At 39.2% G+C, this 16,425-nt stretch overlaps 1 protein-coding gene and 1 long non-coding RNA gene across 5 annotated transcripts in view; one reads left to right on the top strand and one right to left on the bottom strand.

The window, feature by feature from the left end:
• Positions 1-16,425, top strand: part of lrp8 (low density lipoprotein receptor-related protein 8, apolipoprotein e receptor) — a 191,447-nt gene that overhangs the window by 27,019 nt on the left and 148,003 nt on the right. The window lies entirely within an intron of this gene.
• LOC146555017 (uncharacterized) lies at positions 1,518-4,542 on the bottom strand. Of its 2 annotated transcripts, XR_014889111.1 has the most exons (4): positions 4,053-4,542; positions 3,092-3,247; positions 2,915-3,007; positions 1,518-2,114 (listed from the first exon to the last, which is right to left on the bottom strand). It is a non-coding gene; the product is annotated as an uncharacterized LOC146555017 (long non-coding RNA). The 2 variants fall into 2 exon arrangements; XR_014889110.1 differs by having other exon boundaries at positions 3,092-4,542.

The following is a 16,425-nucleotide window of genomic DNA, read 5'->3' as shown; positions in this document are numbered from 1 at the left end:
TTAATGAAATATTAAAATTGGCCAGACATCATTTACTTCAACGTGCATTTATTAGACGCCACGGTTTTTTGGCTTTTTAGGAGACATTGGGCCTCATTCACTAATTAAGTGCATTCAAACTTTTCTTACTTCTTAATAATTTGTTGATGAGGCACATTTGTTGTGTTTGTTAGTCAAACAGGAACGAAGCGCTATTTGCTATTGGAATTGCACAGTGCCACCATTTCTCCACATAGCTAATATTGTTATTAGACAAACATCCATAAGTGGGATGTTCACAAGTAATGAGGCTGAAAGTGGTAAAAGATGTGCCTTTGCACTTTCTTAGACAGCTGGCTCTTTGTTCTTGCATTGACACGGTTCTATATTTGTTTACAAATTTCAGATCACAGATTCATTCAGAAAGCGTTGCGAGGAGGGGTTCAAGCAAGGATTTGTTTGCAAAGTACATTTCTTGCGCGAGTGTATTTGTGCATGTGAGCGTGTCTGTTTTATAAACTTCAAAGAGTAACGGCATGCTTTCAGCTCAACACGCTCAAGATGGTTCGATCAATTTCTAATCGAACCGTTCACACCTTGCACCTGATAGAGTCCAGAGGGAAGACGGACAGCTTGCACGCACATTATTTCCTATACACTGAAGAAGTGTTTAAAAGAAGTATAATAGTAGGACACATCAATATGTTTGTAGATCATTGATGGTCTTACTACACTCAAAAAAATAAGTCATTGGATGAACTCAATTGGACTGATGGCAGGTTTTCCACGTAATACATCTATTTTGGTCCAACCTAATCTACATACATCATGACAATTCAATTAAATTGAGTCAGTAGAACACAATTTCGTAAATACTGCTAAAATGAAAAAAAGTACATTAAAATGATGTGAAAGGTTTTGGTTGGTCCAACTCAATACAATGTCATTCACTTGAGCTAGATTTTCATTGCATTGAAATCATTATTTTGAGTTCAACTAAATCATAATTTTCATTACCAGAAAACTAATTTAATTATTAAAATAATGACAAAATGAATTTGTTTTTACAACTCAGGTTTATTCACTTGAATTAAAAGCAGAAACAGAATATTTTGTAAATAAACATACATGTCACATGGTCAAATCAACCTTAACAAAAATCAAAGTGCTCACAAAAAAGTGCTGACGTACATTTGTAATGAATGTCAAATCTGAATAGCACACGCCTCTGTACTACTAGGCAATACTGAAAACAAACTGGAATCTGTAAAATCAGATTTCACTTCAGAATCATTGTATATATTTATAGTGACACTTGCAAATTCACAATGATAACCTAAACATTGCAATTCACACCATAGTATGGCAGTCACTGAAGATTTGAAACAACCCAACAATACATAAATACACACACATATACATACATACATACATACACACACATACACACATACATACATACATACATACATACATATGTGTGTGTGTGTGTGTGTGTGTGTGTGTGTGTGTATGTATGTATGTATGTGTATGTGTGTATGTGTGTATGTGTATATGTCAACATTTTTCTATTACCTTTGCAAATCCCAAAAGCAATCAAAAAGAAAATGGTGGTTACAACCATGAAACTTTTTCTGAGCTAAATCCCCAGTCTTTTCATCCATCTATAGTAGTACAGATTAAAGGTCACACCACTCACAACATAACAGCAGAAAAAAATAGACAACTTCCATTTGGCCAAAAAAAAGAAAGGAAAAAAAGGTCACAGTTTGAACAAAAGATATAAAAAGGCCAAAATCAACTTTTGTGCTGGGTCTTGTTTGCCTAAGCAAACATCTTCATTTTCATTTGCTGCATCTTTGTACTGAGCCTTTGTCCATCCAGATTCATCAAAATCTTCTGACAGAACTCAAAAGTGTACTTGTGGTCATTTGGATAGCTCAGATCAAGTGCATAAATCAGTCCAAAGAGGACGATGAATGCCATGATGACACTACCGAGGTTGTTCATAACTGTAGTACCTTCAATGACAACTCCAACATCCTCTGGCTCCTGAATCCCTTCTCTTCTGATGGTGTAAATACAGTGACAGTTGCTGCAGTGGACCTCAACCGTTCATCCTCAGTGGAGGAGGTCTGAAAAACAGGTTGTTTCAGGTTTAAGGGCTCTGTCACTTGGAAGGGGACATATTATGCAAAACTCAGCTTTTGTATCCTTTTGTGCTGAAACATAGGTCTCTACCGCCTCTATAAACACTCCAAACATAAATAAAACCTGTCAATCTGTTTCCTATCAATAGTTTGGGTTCAGGTATTATGTACCTCCCTTTGGGAGGGGCTTGATATAGAGCAGGAGCTCCTCCAGTGTCTATCAGTGTGTGTGTGTGTGTGGGGGGGGGGGGGGGCTGGGTCAATTTCCCTTATTTCATCACAATTGGGAACCTTTTGAAACAGCTTGTTTTATGCACATTATTCCTGAAACCAGGGGATTGCTGTAATGGCAGTGACACTAGTTAGTGTCTTGATGCAATCTGCTGTGTTCCTTATAATGAAGACTTTTTACTAATTGGCATAATAAACTGAACTCCACTGGAGTGTTTACTTTCTGAAGTGCCTTGAGATGACTGTTGTTGTGATATACCGCTATATAAATAAACTGAATTGAAACACTGACAGAAAATGGATGAATGTTTTGTCCACATTTACTGTGTTTATAGAGGCAGTAGATACCTACATGGCAGCACCAAAAGAATGAACAATTGAATTTTTGCTGAAACTATCCCCTTAAAAAGTGCTCTCCAGTGCAAGTTTCAACAATGACTATTAAGAATAATACATATTTCACAATTATATTGTCTCTTTTGAATATATGAGGATTTTGTGTGCGATGAACCTAACTCAAATTGAATCTAGAAAAGAAGGTGTGATAAGCGTACCAGATACTCCTTGAACAGTAGGTCTGGATCTTCATTAAAGTAGATCACCAGGCTTTTAAGAGTATGCTCCCTCTTTATGTCGATGTCATCATACTAATGCAAGGGTGGAAAAAAAAGGGTGAAAAAAATGGAATTGATTGATTGCATTTAATTGATGGGTTTATCATTAGTACCGACCAAACTACTGATCGCCATGATATCCTTGATCTTTTGGCCCTTTGCTCCTTTGCTCCCCTGAAAATTTTGCATCAGCTTGTCTGTTAAATTGTCCAGCTGAGCCAAGAACTTCGCCTGCAGGGGTTTTGTAGTGATCTGCAGGAACTCTGCATTCACCTGGAAATAAAACATACACAAATATAATAAACTAGAAGTTTAAATACAGACTGCTGAATCAACACACTGAAAGTTGCTAAACATTTGAACCATCAGTGAAGTTTGTCAAGACCTAAACTGTTTTTAGCTGAGTTTAGGAATATATCGCCACCTGTTGCTTTGGCATGTTCCTAGCAGCGTTTTCCTTCATTTTTGCGTTTACCTGTGGACGGGATTATTTTTTAAAACGAAAACGGAAAATCTCCGTTTTCAAAAATACCTGTGTAAGTGTGGACGTAGCCGAAATCTTTTATAATAATAAATAGGTTTGAACGTCATGGGAGTGCGCATTGTGCTGCCTGCAGTTACTCTTCCGGCCACATGGTTCGCTTTTGGTCGCACCCTCAGTAAACTATGTAGTGCTTTTAAAGACACCTCAAAACGATACTTTCTACTAGAAAATGGCATATAATAATAAACACAGAATACCATATTTTTAGATTATAAAAAGGAAACAGTAAGAAAGAAGTTAGCTATAGGACATCATCTTTCATTGAGCACAATGGCTAGCTGCTAATAAGCTAGCACACGCTCCGGCTTAAAAGTTGGCAGCTACACAATTTCTCCTCTAAAACAAGGCACTTTTGAAAAGACCTGGCTATATTGTCAAAAAAAAAAAAATAGTATTCAAGCAGAGAAGAGAATGGTAGCACCACCAAAAGTTCAAAAAACAACTGTTACAAGCTTCTATGATAAATAGCATTATAGATTTAGCTGATAAAGAAATACACAATTGGATATATGGAAAAATAATATGTTACCTTACCTGAAGGTGTAGTTTTATCCAAAAAGTACAGAGAGGCCAAGAGCAGCTGGATTCATTTAGGTGATCCTGAAAGAGCGCAAAATTTTCAAAGAAGGCGGACCGTTGTGTAACTCAGTAACTTTGTGTTCTTGTGACAAAGACTGCTTTGAGAGAAAATAATTTAGGTTCACCACACGAATAATAATTGCAGTAACGCTGGAGTGCTACATTTGCGTTGAATGAGATTAAAAATAATGTTTAAGCTTAAAGAGGGGCTTGAATTGATTTCTTTGAGTTTACAAATACTTAAGTGCAAAAATGTACTCCTCCTACCCCCAGTGCCCCAACAAACTCATTCATTTTGTGTTCAGAATCAGCCTCTGCTGGTTTTGAATAATTTTAGGTTTACACAAAGAAAATCAAATTAATTTGGTATTTTTTAATTGCATTTGTGAACAACTAACATAATTTGCATGTGTTCTTTGAAAGGAGGACCTGAATCTGTTTTTTGAGTGTAGTGTATATGTGCAATCAAACAAAGAGTATTTTTATGGTTTCATTTCAGCTCAAGTGCTACACTGCATTTATCATCAAATACGTTATGATTTCAGATGCCTTCTTAGTGTTGCTTTTTTGAAAACAAAATACAATCTTTAAAATGAAAGATAAAATACTAACAGTAAGCAAAAAAGCCAGTGAGCTATAGTAGGGCTGCTCGATTATGGCAAAAATGATAATCACGATTATTTTCACTGAAATTGAGATCTCGATCATTTGACGATATTTATTTAACCCTTTAGGACCTACTATAGAACCAAGTCTGCCAGAGCTTATATTAATTTTTTTTACATGTTGTAGTGCCATTTGTGGGAACATTTCAAGTTGCTATTCATCAATACAACTGTTATAGCCCATATTTTAATAATATGTATGAATTAAGTCCATAGTAACTACATTAATTGCAAAAAAAGTGCAATAAACTACAAAAAAATTGAAAATCGTTTTTGTTTTTTTGTTTTTTACATATATTTCTACTTGGAGAAATGTAAGAGGTTTAGGTTAAAAGTTTAATTACAAAAAAGTTGCAAAAAATAGTTTACAACAACAGGAAATTTAGTTTGAGTGTCTTCATAGTTTTATTTTGGAGATACAGCAATTTTTATATACTGCAGGAAAAACAAAAAAACAATCCTATGATGCAAATTTGCAAAGAAAACAGCAGGTGCATCAAAATAAAATATTTCCAACAGTGCAATTCCAGTTCTAAGCATCCCAGAAACTATTCAGAAAAGTCAAACATGACTTATAAAAGCACCAGTATAGGCTTTTAACACCTACAAGTAAAAAACTACATTTTCCGCGAAAATGACGTCACTTCCGGTTTTGGGCAGGAAATGGCGGACATGCAAACTATCTGTTTCAATGTGGGAAGTGTTACGAACAGCTGATCGGATCGTCAAAGCCTGTTTGTGGAATATTATGTTTTTGTTCCTGCAAGCGCTTTTTATGCAATTTTTGCAAAGCTATATGTGGAAGGAAACAGTGACCGAGGACAAGCTGATAGCATCAGATGTAAGTACAACTCCTCTGGTTTCATATGCAAAAAAAATTATTGCGCTAGCTTACGTGGTTCAGGTTCTACAGGGATTTAAAAATAGTTACACAAAACGGAGCTTGCTGCCCTGACCGGTGTTCCAGATCAACTGGCGTTTAGATCAACTGGCGTTGGTCGAACAGATGTGTGTCAGTCTTGCGTTTCAGGAGCTGCTACCGACAAACCAGCAAAAAAACGCCAAATGTGTCATCTGTGACATTTGTGAGGTTGTCTCAAACACACTCCGTCAGTCTTGATGCTGTTGAACAACAAAATGCTTAAAAATGTGGCGAGTTTACCTGGTGATATCCTCATGCGCGACGCGATCGCGAAAACAGCAAACAAGTAACACCACGCCGTTGTTGTTCACAGGACACAAAGAGTAAACGATCGGGAGACTCTTGTCGTCGTTATCGTTCCCCTTGCACGGTTTATTCCTCCGAATTCAGCGTTTTTGCTTCACAACTACAGCGTGCTGTTTACTTTGTGCACTAACATGGAGTCGAGTCAACCAGCGCCACCTCTGGCCAAGTGCCACAGCCTACAGCCAGATCAACCTGTGACACACATCTGCACCACGTTTGAATTCGTGTCATGCACATTTGTACCTTTCAATTGTGTCTGTTTGTGCGTCATGCAAATAAACCTTTGGAAAGAATGAAATGATATCATGTATTTATTATCAGCCTACATTTGTACAAAATTCCAAATTATATACACAAAGTCATAGAAATCACCACTCCAATTGGTCATCATGATTTTGATATTCTCTTTTTCCATAACAATGAAATACGCCTTGGACAAATATGACACATCAATATTTCATTAGTGTTGTAACATCACATGTCGCTAGCATAGTCTGTCTGTGTCTTTTCCCTGAAAATGAATATTTCCAGCCAATATAGGCAATTCATCAACATGGCTGGAGTTATATACAGTCTGTATAAGTGTGGTTAATCTAATGAACATTTGTAAGGAGACGGCAGTTACTGTGAATTCACAGCAGTTACAGTGATTAGTAATAAACAGCCAGTGAGAGTGAGTGGATATGACTGTTCCCACCACTAACACATGACCATAGGCTTCTACTAGATTAACTTGTGACACATCTGCACCTGCTGCTATGATCACAGTGAGTAGAGGCTGAGTGGCTGCACTTACCCCTGGTACATCCAAATCTGCCCACAAACATGTTGAAAGATGCAATGCCAGCAATGTGGATTGTCAACACTAAAAACAATCAGTAAGCAAAGACAACAGGGATCACTTTTTTCTGTTTATTTAGCACCCACAACATTTGTAGTCGCCTTCTGCACAAGGGAAGTCCACACACACCGTGTGGTACCACTTTCCACAGAAGGTGCAATCTGCAAGATTGAATGAGATTGTCAGAGTCATTGTCTGGCTGTTTATTACTAATCACCTGCTGTACATTCACAGTAACTGCCATCTCCTTACAAATGTTTATTAGATTGACCACACTTATGCAGACTGTATATCACAACCAACTCTAACATGTTTGTTTGCAGAGGGCAGACACAGGCAGACTACGCTAACGACATGTGATGTTACAACACTGGTGAAATATTAGTGTGTTCACGACATTTTTCGTATGGGCAAAAGTATTGATATCAGGATGGTGATTCTTATGTGTATGTCATTTGGCATTTTGTACAAATGTAGGCTGATAATAAATACATGATATCATTTCATTCATTTCAAAGGTTTATTTGCATGACGCACAAACAGACACAATTGAAAGGTACAAATGTGCATGACACGAATTCAAACGTGGTGCAGATGTGTGTCACAGGTTGATCTGGCTGTAGGCTGTGGCACTTGGCCAGAGGTGGCGCTGGTTGACTCGACTCCATGTTAGTGCACAAAGTAAACAGCACGCTGTAGTTGTGAAGCAAAAACGCTGAATTCGGAGAAATAAACCGTGCGAGGGGAACGATAACGACGACAAGAGTCTCCCGATCGTTTACTCTTTGTGTCCTGTGAACAACAACGGCGTGGTGTTACTTGTTTGCTGTTTTCGCGATCGCGTCGCGCATGAGGATATCACCAGGTGAACTCGCCACATTTTTAAGCATTTTGTTGTTCAACAGCATCAAGACTGACGGAGTGTGTTTGAGACAACCTCACAAATGTCACAGATGACACATTTGGCGTTTTTTTGCTGGTTTGTCGGTAGCAGCTCCTGAAACGCAAGTCTGCCACACATCTGTTCGACCAACGCCAGTTGATCTAAACGCCAGTTGATCTGGAACACCGGCTTAACAATAACAATGTATTGAATAATGACTTTAAAAAATAATATAAAATAGTGTGCAAATACTGATAACAGTGCAAATGTTTGCAATATAAGAAATAAATGAAAAATGTAAACATCCATGTTTAGTGAACTTTGCAGTGTTGCTCTGTGGTGCAGCTACGACACCATAGCAAAGTTTACAAACTATGTCTACTTGATCCACGTCTGACTCCACGAACCCATAATGTTTCCACACCACCGAAGGTTTTTCTTTTTTTTTTTTTTTTGGTTTTTTTTTTCTAACCTCTCTTTTCAACCAACGGCAGACAGTCACTCTCCTCTCCAAATAACTTCTGCTTAACTTTCCGAGCTTCCCTCGGGTCCTCTTAATTGTTGTGACGAGTGTTCGAAATGCAGAGAGGTGCGCTCGATTTGCCACACGGAGCAGCGCGAGAGTAAAGCATGAGGGAGGGGCTAATAATCGGCTCAGTCATTTTTAATGATCGTTGAAAGCCCAGATCGTAATCGTGATTAAAATTTCGATTAATTGAGCTGCCCTAAGCTATAGTGGTGCCCAGGGCGTTCATATTTTGGTTGAAAATATACTTAAATGATTGATTCATAATCAAAATCATTGTCAAAGTATTCTGTAAAGTTATGTTGTGTATGTGTGTTTTTATATGTGAGCAATTTATCATCATTTAGCAGAGGAAAAACTAAAAGTTGCCCAAAATATTTGGCATAATTGGATGTGTCATACAAAAAAATGATCTTAGGTCAGTAACCAAAGTTGCAACATGCATTTATCAGTAATTTGACTGAATCAGATGTGGGCTGTTGTAGTCACTATGGTACATCTACAGCTAGAAGTTTAAATAATGGGTGAGATCTAAAATATGTCAGTGCTGAAAGCAGTGGTCACAAATCACATGGTGTGTGTGTGTGTGTGTGTGTGTGTGTGCAAGGTGTGTGTTTTATAATGAAAGTTTAACTCTGTGTGGTTGACCTTAATTTATCATATTAGTACCATGTCTCTAGAGTCTATGTAGATGTGTTTAAAGTTAGCAACTCGCGGCTAATTGATTTCAGTGAATGGCATGTTTATACTTCAGTTAGTGAATTACACCAAAAGGCAAATGTATGCATGTTTTTGTCTGTGTGTGTGTGTGTGTGTGTGTGTGTGTCTGTGTGTGAGAGAGAGAGCAGCAATCTGTAAAGTCTGTTTTTTAATGAGATCAATGCTTTCCTTCCCACATCCCCAGATGGTCAGAGTGCTAGAAGGTGTGTGTACGTATGTGCGTGTCAGAGTGTGTGGGTGAAAAGGGAAGGGGCTGCAGGGACCTTGGGCAGATAAATCTTTAATCATGTGCTTGCTCTCATGTTTGATTTAATTGGTCCCTTAAATCCATAAAAGGATCGAGGCATAATAGTTTACTAGCAAGTTGTCTGTGTGTGTGCATGTTTGTTTGTGTGTCTTGGTGCTTAAAGTAGCACTAGAGATATGATTATATTTAAAAACAAACCAACCAAAATATCTCAGAGACACTGTTTTCAAAAACACAGTTATAACATGCCTTTATTCTCATGCCTTGGTCATGTTTAATCTAGTGACTGAAGACTGAACATACTTTATTTGCTGTAGATATATACTCACAATATTTTACTCACAATACAAAATTATTGTGATTTTTAACATTTTGCCATATGCTGAGCATTACTGTAACACATGTGATTTCTCACCCTTTTTATGGTAAATGACGTCTCCAGAGGTAAAATTTGTCAAAAAATGCCAACACTGGCACTAAAACCTGCCATAAATGGAGGTTTTAGCTTAGTTACATAAGTAAATCTATTTGCTTGCTCTGAATTATTGCATTATTTTTCATATGAGTCAATTTAATGTAAGTCTGCTCAACTAACATCATCTCAGGATGGGGATGACACGAGTTTGTAGTATTTCCAGAGTATTTAAATTTGTTTAATAAAATATTGATATTTGGTGTTCGTGCATAGGCACAATATCACAAGCAAAATATTGCGATACTCTGCTGTATCAACTTTTTCCCTCCGACCCCTAGTAACATAAAGGAGAGCTAATTTAAACCTGTTAATGTTTGTATTGACTTTGCACAGACTATATGCACCTGTATGTAGCTTTTGGAAAAAGAGAGATACAAGACTTTCCTCAAGAAGTCTCTCCCTCACTCTCTTTCCTTTTCCTCAGTTTTAAACCCTTCACTGTTTTCTCCCTCTGTCCCTGATGCAAGCCTTTTAATCAACAGGAAGAGCTGTGCAGAGGGGGTAAAGCTGTTCATGTGTGCAAGTGCTGTGATTGCGTTGTTTCTTTTGGGGCAAGGAAAGCGACAAACAGATGTCTGTATAGGTTTGACTAAATGTGCGCGTGTGTGTGTGCACGCGGTTGTCTGTATGCATCTTTGCATGTGTGGTTTATCTTGTTTTTTGCAACATATTCAACCACTTTCCTTAAAATCCTTTAAATGTTTGTGCAATGATATAAATAAATACACTGAGTGATTAAACTGATAAAAGGGGCTCCTTGCCTTTCTCAGTAATCACAATCTAGGTGTTTGTGTCTGTGTCTCACGATCCATCTTTCTATGCAGTGTGGGAGGAAAGAAAAAAGAAAAAATAGATGTATGAATTGCAGCCAAGCTTGCTTCTTAAGTTTTAATTTTCCAGCACAGATGTTCACGCTCACCACAAGGGAGTCAGCAGGAGGAGCTGCAAGGGAATTTTAAAGAAGCGTGAAATGGCATTTTGAGAGCTTCATGCTTCTGATATTTGACTATTTTGAACCAAATGAACGAAGGAGGCCGTTCTCCTTTGGACAACCATCGGTCGTCTGTGAAAACTTCTATCACTACAGTTTTTGCAGCAAGCAGTGTGTGACATTTGCATGCAGCAAGCACTCTGTCCCATTTTATGTAGCTCTGAATTTACATGTTTTACGAGTAAGATTTCAATATTCTTGTTTTGTTTGCTCATCAGCTCTGTGTTGGGCAGAGGTCTTGAGTCATCACTAGTTCAGTAGGTTCTCTAGGTTGTTTTTTTTTTTTGAAGGTCTTTAAACGGTTTTCTTTGGACATTTTTCACCCATTTTCATGGAAATTAATGTTTTTTGGTAAGCCACTTAAGACTTATGAATCATTCAAGTGTAAAAAAAAGCCGCTTACTCAAGGGAAAAGGATGAATTATGCCAAATTACATAAGTGGGCCTAATATCAGTGGCAGCAGGTCTCGTGGAGTGATGAATCCAAATTTGACATTTTCACTTCCTTCCTACGTCAAGATGTATACAAAGGAGGAGAGAGGTACAGCACTAAGTGTCTGCAGCCATCTGTAAAGCACGGTGGAGGCTCTGTCATGGTTTGGAGCAGACTTCAAACCAGTGGTGTTGGGGATCTTGGGAAAATTGAAGGAATCTTTCACACAGGAGAGTGGCGTCATCTGGAAATCACCTGACTGGCACCAGCTTCATTTTTCAGCAAAAGTTAATCTCTTCTAGGTTGGAGACCCACCTCCAGTAAAGTTTTCATTATTTTCATAACCTTGGTGGCAGAGGGAGTAATAAAAATGCTGTGCACACAGTGACAGTGTGTATATCTCTATGAGCCTTTTCATACCGTAGGATCCTTTGTAACTTTGCATTTCTGTGTGTGCGCGCCTGCTTCCTACTGTTAGTGTCACCGTGATGAAGAGACTATGGATTGGTGTGTCGGATAATGAGTCTCTCTCTCTGTGTGTGCCTGCATATGCTTCCGAAATGTCCTGGTGATGAAGAGTTTTGCACCTCCTGTGTGTGCGTTTGTGTGTCTATAATGGAGAGCACATTACAGAGTGTGTTCCCAGAGATGGTCATTAACTTTGAAGGATTGTAAAGCCAGTGACCCCAGCTGGAAATGGAGGAGCCTGACCATTCCCCGTTTCCCCCTATAGACCCCAGACTTCTCTACTAATTGATTAAGCCAAGCATCGATGGGGGCAGCAGATACACACGAGTACACTGCACAGAAAGACCAACACAAACGCAAAAACCCACAGCACGCTGATTTAGGAAGCTTTCCACAATGAGGCTTCAAGGTCAGAAAATAAAGATCTAATATAGAAGCAGTGCGCGCGCACACACACACACACACACACACACACACACACACATTCCTAGAAACAAAACTCTGCTGAAACACTTATATTGACAAACCGTCATCTTTCCCTCAGACTTGACAGTGAGATCAGTAACCAACTTCCTCCATGAGCAATGGTTGCATTTTGAAGTGAGCAAATTGTGTTTTGCAGTGGACAAAAACCATAAATTAACTGAATTTTTTTTTTTCTCAGCTCCATAAGCAGAGCACATGCATGCAGGGCAGGGAACACCAGGAATAATAGTATAAAGATGTCCGGGACTCGTGGGGGTGACTTCGAGTCGAAGAAGGTAATCTGTTTTCTCCAAATTAGCCCAACTAACCGAGGAAGCGTAGTAATGAGAAAATGATTGTATTTTCTTTTGCTCTATGGCTAGGGAAGATCTGTCTGTCCCCATCCCTCTTTTTCTTTTCTTTTTTTTTTTTTTCAGGAGGGTTGATCTCTTAACTTAAAGTTTCAGGAATTCAACTGCAAGGCTTATCAGATCTGGTGTGCAGCAGCATAAATTTTAAATGCAAATGGCTGATTTTAAGATTAACTACAGGCTTTGGGGGATGAGTGATGGGAGTGTGTACACGGTCTTCTGAAACGTTATTTACCAAATGATATTATGAAAACTATAAATGGGGGAAAATGATCGTCTTTGGCCCAAGTTTGAATTTTACTGATGGATACTTCTGTAAAGTGCAGGAAAGTTCTTCTGTTAATTGCTTTCATTTGAATTGTGAAATAGAATTACTGACACACATGAACTTGTGCGAACAGGGTGGCTTGGAGGGAAGAGATCATGTGTGTGTCATGTGTGTGTGTCCTGTTGTTCTCCCAGTGTGAGCGCACCTGCTGCTTTGGAAAAAGGATGGATCCACGAAGCGGATGAACGCTGTTTCCATGGACTGACTCAGCTGTGTGTGTCTGCCTTTGTGTGCGTGCGTGTGTGTGTGCGTGCGTGTCTCTAGGCTCAAGGCTAAGGGAGTGGGAGAGCGGGCGAGGAACAGATCAATTTCCTTTTTATTGTGGCAGAGCGGAGACTTGAGATGCATGGCCTCCTGTGACCCAGATTCATTCCTCTTTTCTCCTCTGCTCCTCCTCACTGGCAAAGTGGCGTAACATCAGATGGAGGGAGAGACAGAAAAGGACAGATGAAAGAGAATGGGTGGAAGAGGAAGGCAAAGGAGACGGTGTTGGATCTTTGCTGATAAGGGGGGAAAAAAAAGAGTGAGAAGCAGAGAAGAATGGAAATACGAGGCTTATTGTGAGGGCATTTTATGAATTACACCTGAGTGCTCATGAGAGCCCTTTGTGCATATAAAGAATATATCAGGATGGAGAGTCTGAGATACTTCCATTCCTTTGTTTGTGTACTGTAAGTTGGACTAATTCCAAAGTGAGTGACAAAAGAAATATAGCTGAAGTTTGTTGTAAAGTGATGGAGACAGAACTGCATCACCCAGGAGAAAGGGTATTTAACAAACATGCTGCCGTTATGTAATATGCTAATTATAATTACAAACATCCTCTAGCTGCTTTGCTTCCTCCCTTGTTGCTTCTGAGAGTAGGCTGCAGGCACACATGCTCCAGGTACCAGCGCTCCACTACCTGCTATGGTCACTTTTGTTTATTCAGATCTTCTTTGTCATAAAGGGTTCTGGGGACAGAGTGAGATTTTCCAAGGTGTTTGAGGGGTTTTTTTTTTTGGGGGGGGGGGGTTGTTTCTTTGTTTTTTGGTTTTTTTTTTAACTCCAAGAAAAAGACTTTGATTTGGCCTGCTGGGTGATTCGCAGCAGGTGGAAAAAATAGTCATCAGCAATTTTATTTTATTTTTATTTTTTTACCGAAATTCCGACTTGCTTACTGGCCTTGAAATTGTCATTGTGAGCAGATTAATGTGGTAAATGTTTAATATTTTATTTCTGTGGAACTAAATCTGTGGTCTGTATCCCTTGTGTAAAAGAACGCCTCCAGAGCCTGATGGTATTGACAGTTTGACAGGAAGTAAACATTATTGGTGCATCCTTTAGCCAAGCTGCTATGCTAGCTAGCTGTATTCTCCTTTCAGCTGGTCGATGTAGTTTTTCAGATGTATTTGTGTTTTGTTTTTTCTTTGTGGGCTTTGAGTGCATAAGGTGATAGATTTACAGACAGTTTCTAAAACTTAACTCACAGCTGAACTCTTCCGATGGATTAAAAAAAAAAGTTGTTTTTGGGCTCAACTGTCACAGTAATTGTGATAACACTATATGGCTACCTCACAGTTGTAGGCAGCATTTTTTTATACATCAGACTTGGTTTGAGCAGCCACAGAGCAACATTTCTTCACTGACTTTCCGACAGTTGGACAAAGGCAAACTGCCTTCTAGCAGAAATGCAGAAACGTCACAGACGAGGGTGTCCGTTTGCCCTGCCCTTACCTTCTGGCTGCCATCTGTTTCCCTCCTTCGTGATTTACAATTCAATTTATAATTTACATGAATTGCTAATTCTGCAATTTATACGTCTGACAGTTGCATTGTTAGAAGCCTCATTTACCAAAGTATTTTACACAATATTAAAACCTAATTCTTGCACAGGCTTTTGGTCCAAAGCCTTGGCTCGCCTTGGCCTCATTTGGCTCACTTTGGTCCTCTAACACACTGACAGATCCCGCCAATGCACAGATCTTAAGTCTGTCCAGTTCAACAGGAGTTGTGCACGCACACACACACACACACACACACACACACACACACACACACACACACACACACACATAGCCCCCCACCCCAATCCAAAAATTCTTGGGAGGTGTGAAGGTTACTGCATCCAAAAGTGACTTACTGCTACTGTGAGTGGGGGGGCCCATCTGTCACATGGAGAACACACAGAGCAACATGGACGTACACACGGTGTTATGCTGAGGTAGGGGAAATGGCTGACTATCCCCTGTGCGAGTGGGAGTGTTTATGCAGTGAAGCAATGCAAGGTCATAGCGTGTGGCCGAGCCTCCAGCTTTGTCTGAATGTAGGAAAAAGTAGCATAATGGCTGTCATCATATACAATATATAGAGGTGTATTTCAGTCTGCATATCTAAGCAGCTTCTCTTTTTTTTTGTGCACAAACCAAAAGGCCAGTGCACACCTTTGTGCAAGCAGATTGTATCTGCTCCTCGTTGGCTTTGTGGTTTGGCTGGAATTGTCTTGCACAGTGGACAATTTTTCACTGCGCACTAGGATTTGTCTTAAATACATATAGATCTTTAGGTTTGCCAATTAGGCTCCTCACATGTAACAAACTGTGTAAGTGGTGAGTGAGTACACTGCAAAAGATGGTAATCTCTTAAGATATTAAAATTACAAGCAACCCCAGTGCTCATTTCGGCACCATCCTCATACCCACACGCACACATGCACGCGCGCACACTAAAACTAGCAGACCATGTAGCTTATTATTAAATACCCAGTGACCTCCACCTAAACAGACCTAAATCTGAATTATAGTGCTGATTAGAAAACACTCATCCTTCACTGTGTGTATGTCACCTCATTAAATGAGGAGAGATCCCAGTCAGCTTCTCTTATTATCTCTGAGGCGTCATGCACGTGCTCCTGTGGAATATTGGGTAATGAAATGTCATGATACTCTGAGGCTGTGGTCAACCAAATTGTACCTACTCTTTAACCAACTTAGTGTTTTAAGCCTAAATGCACATTAAGAACCTAGTATTTGCAGGACGTTGAAGCACAGCAATCTTGTTATTTCACACTGAATTGATAGTATGATGAAGCACAGTTAATGAGCATGCATGTGCACGTATTCAAATGGCATTGGTGGGATGATGATAAGGTCAATGGTCACTGGTCCTGAGCTATAATAAACAATTTCCATCATGATGTAATTTTTCAATTTTTCATTTTGCATGCACTTGGATGCCTTTTTGGAAACATTAGGCCCAAATATATTGATGTCGTGGGCTTTGTATGGCCAACCTTCCACATTGACCTACACCCTTGGACTTTCACTACAAAATTCACTGCACGACTTCACTGTTCATACGATATTATCAGTAAAAGGTTCAGAGGGTTTTAAATGAATTACTGGTGTTCTTGCTATTCTTGGTCTTTTTGATTTCCTCTAAATTGAGGGTAGAGTATCTTGTCCAATAAAAACCATATGAAACCACAAGAGATCTGTCTGTGTGCTTTTGCTAGTGGCTAATGAATGAAGGTAAAAACAGCACTCAAGTGCTGGCAGTCACAAATTTTTAATTCTGTCTTTGAGTTTTATAAGTGTTTCTGACATGAAGACACGCACACACCTTTCTGTGTCTGTTAACGGTGTGAGGCTCACCACTGAGTCACCCTCTTCACCGACACCTTCACATTTTTGCAATTCATGCTCACCC

The sequence above is a fragment of the Mchenga conophoros genome, linkage group LG17, assembly GCF_057382185.1.
Source record: "Mchenga conophoros isolate Kocher_MC1m ecotype Shallow Benthic linkage group LG17, M_conophoros_male_GT1.1, whole genome shotgun sequence".
NCBI classification, from domain to species: Eukaryota; Metazoa; Chordata; class Actinopteri; order Cichliformes; family Cichlidae; genus Mchenga; species Mchenga conophoros.
The sequence above is the reverse complement of the archived record's forward strand: the minus strand, read 5'-3'. Positions and strand labels throughout refer to the sequence as shown.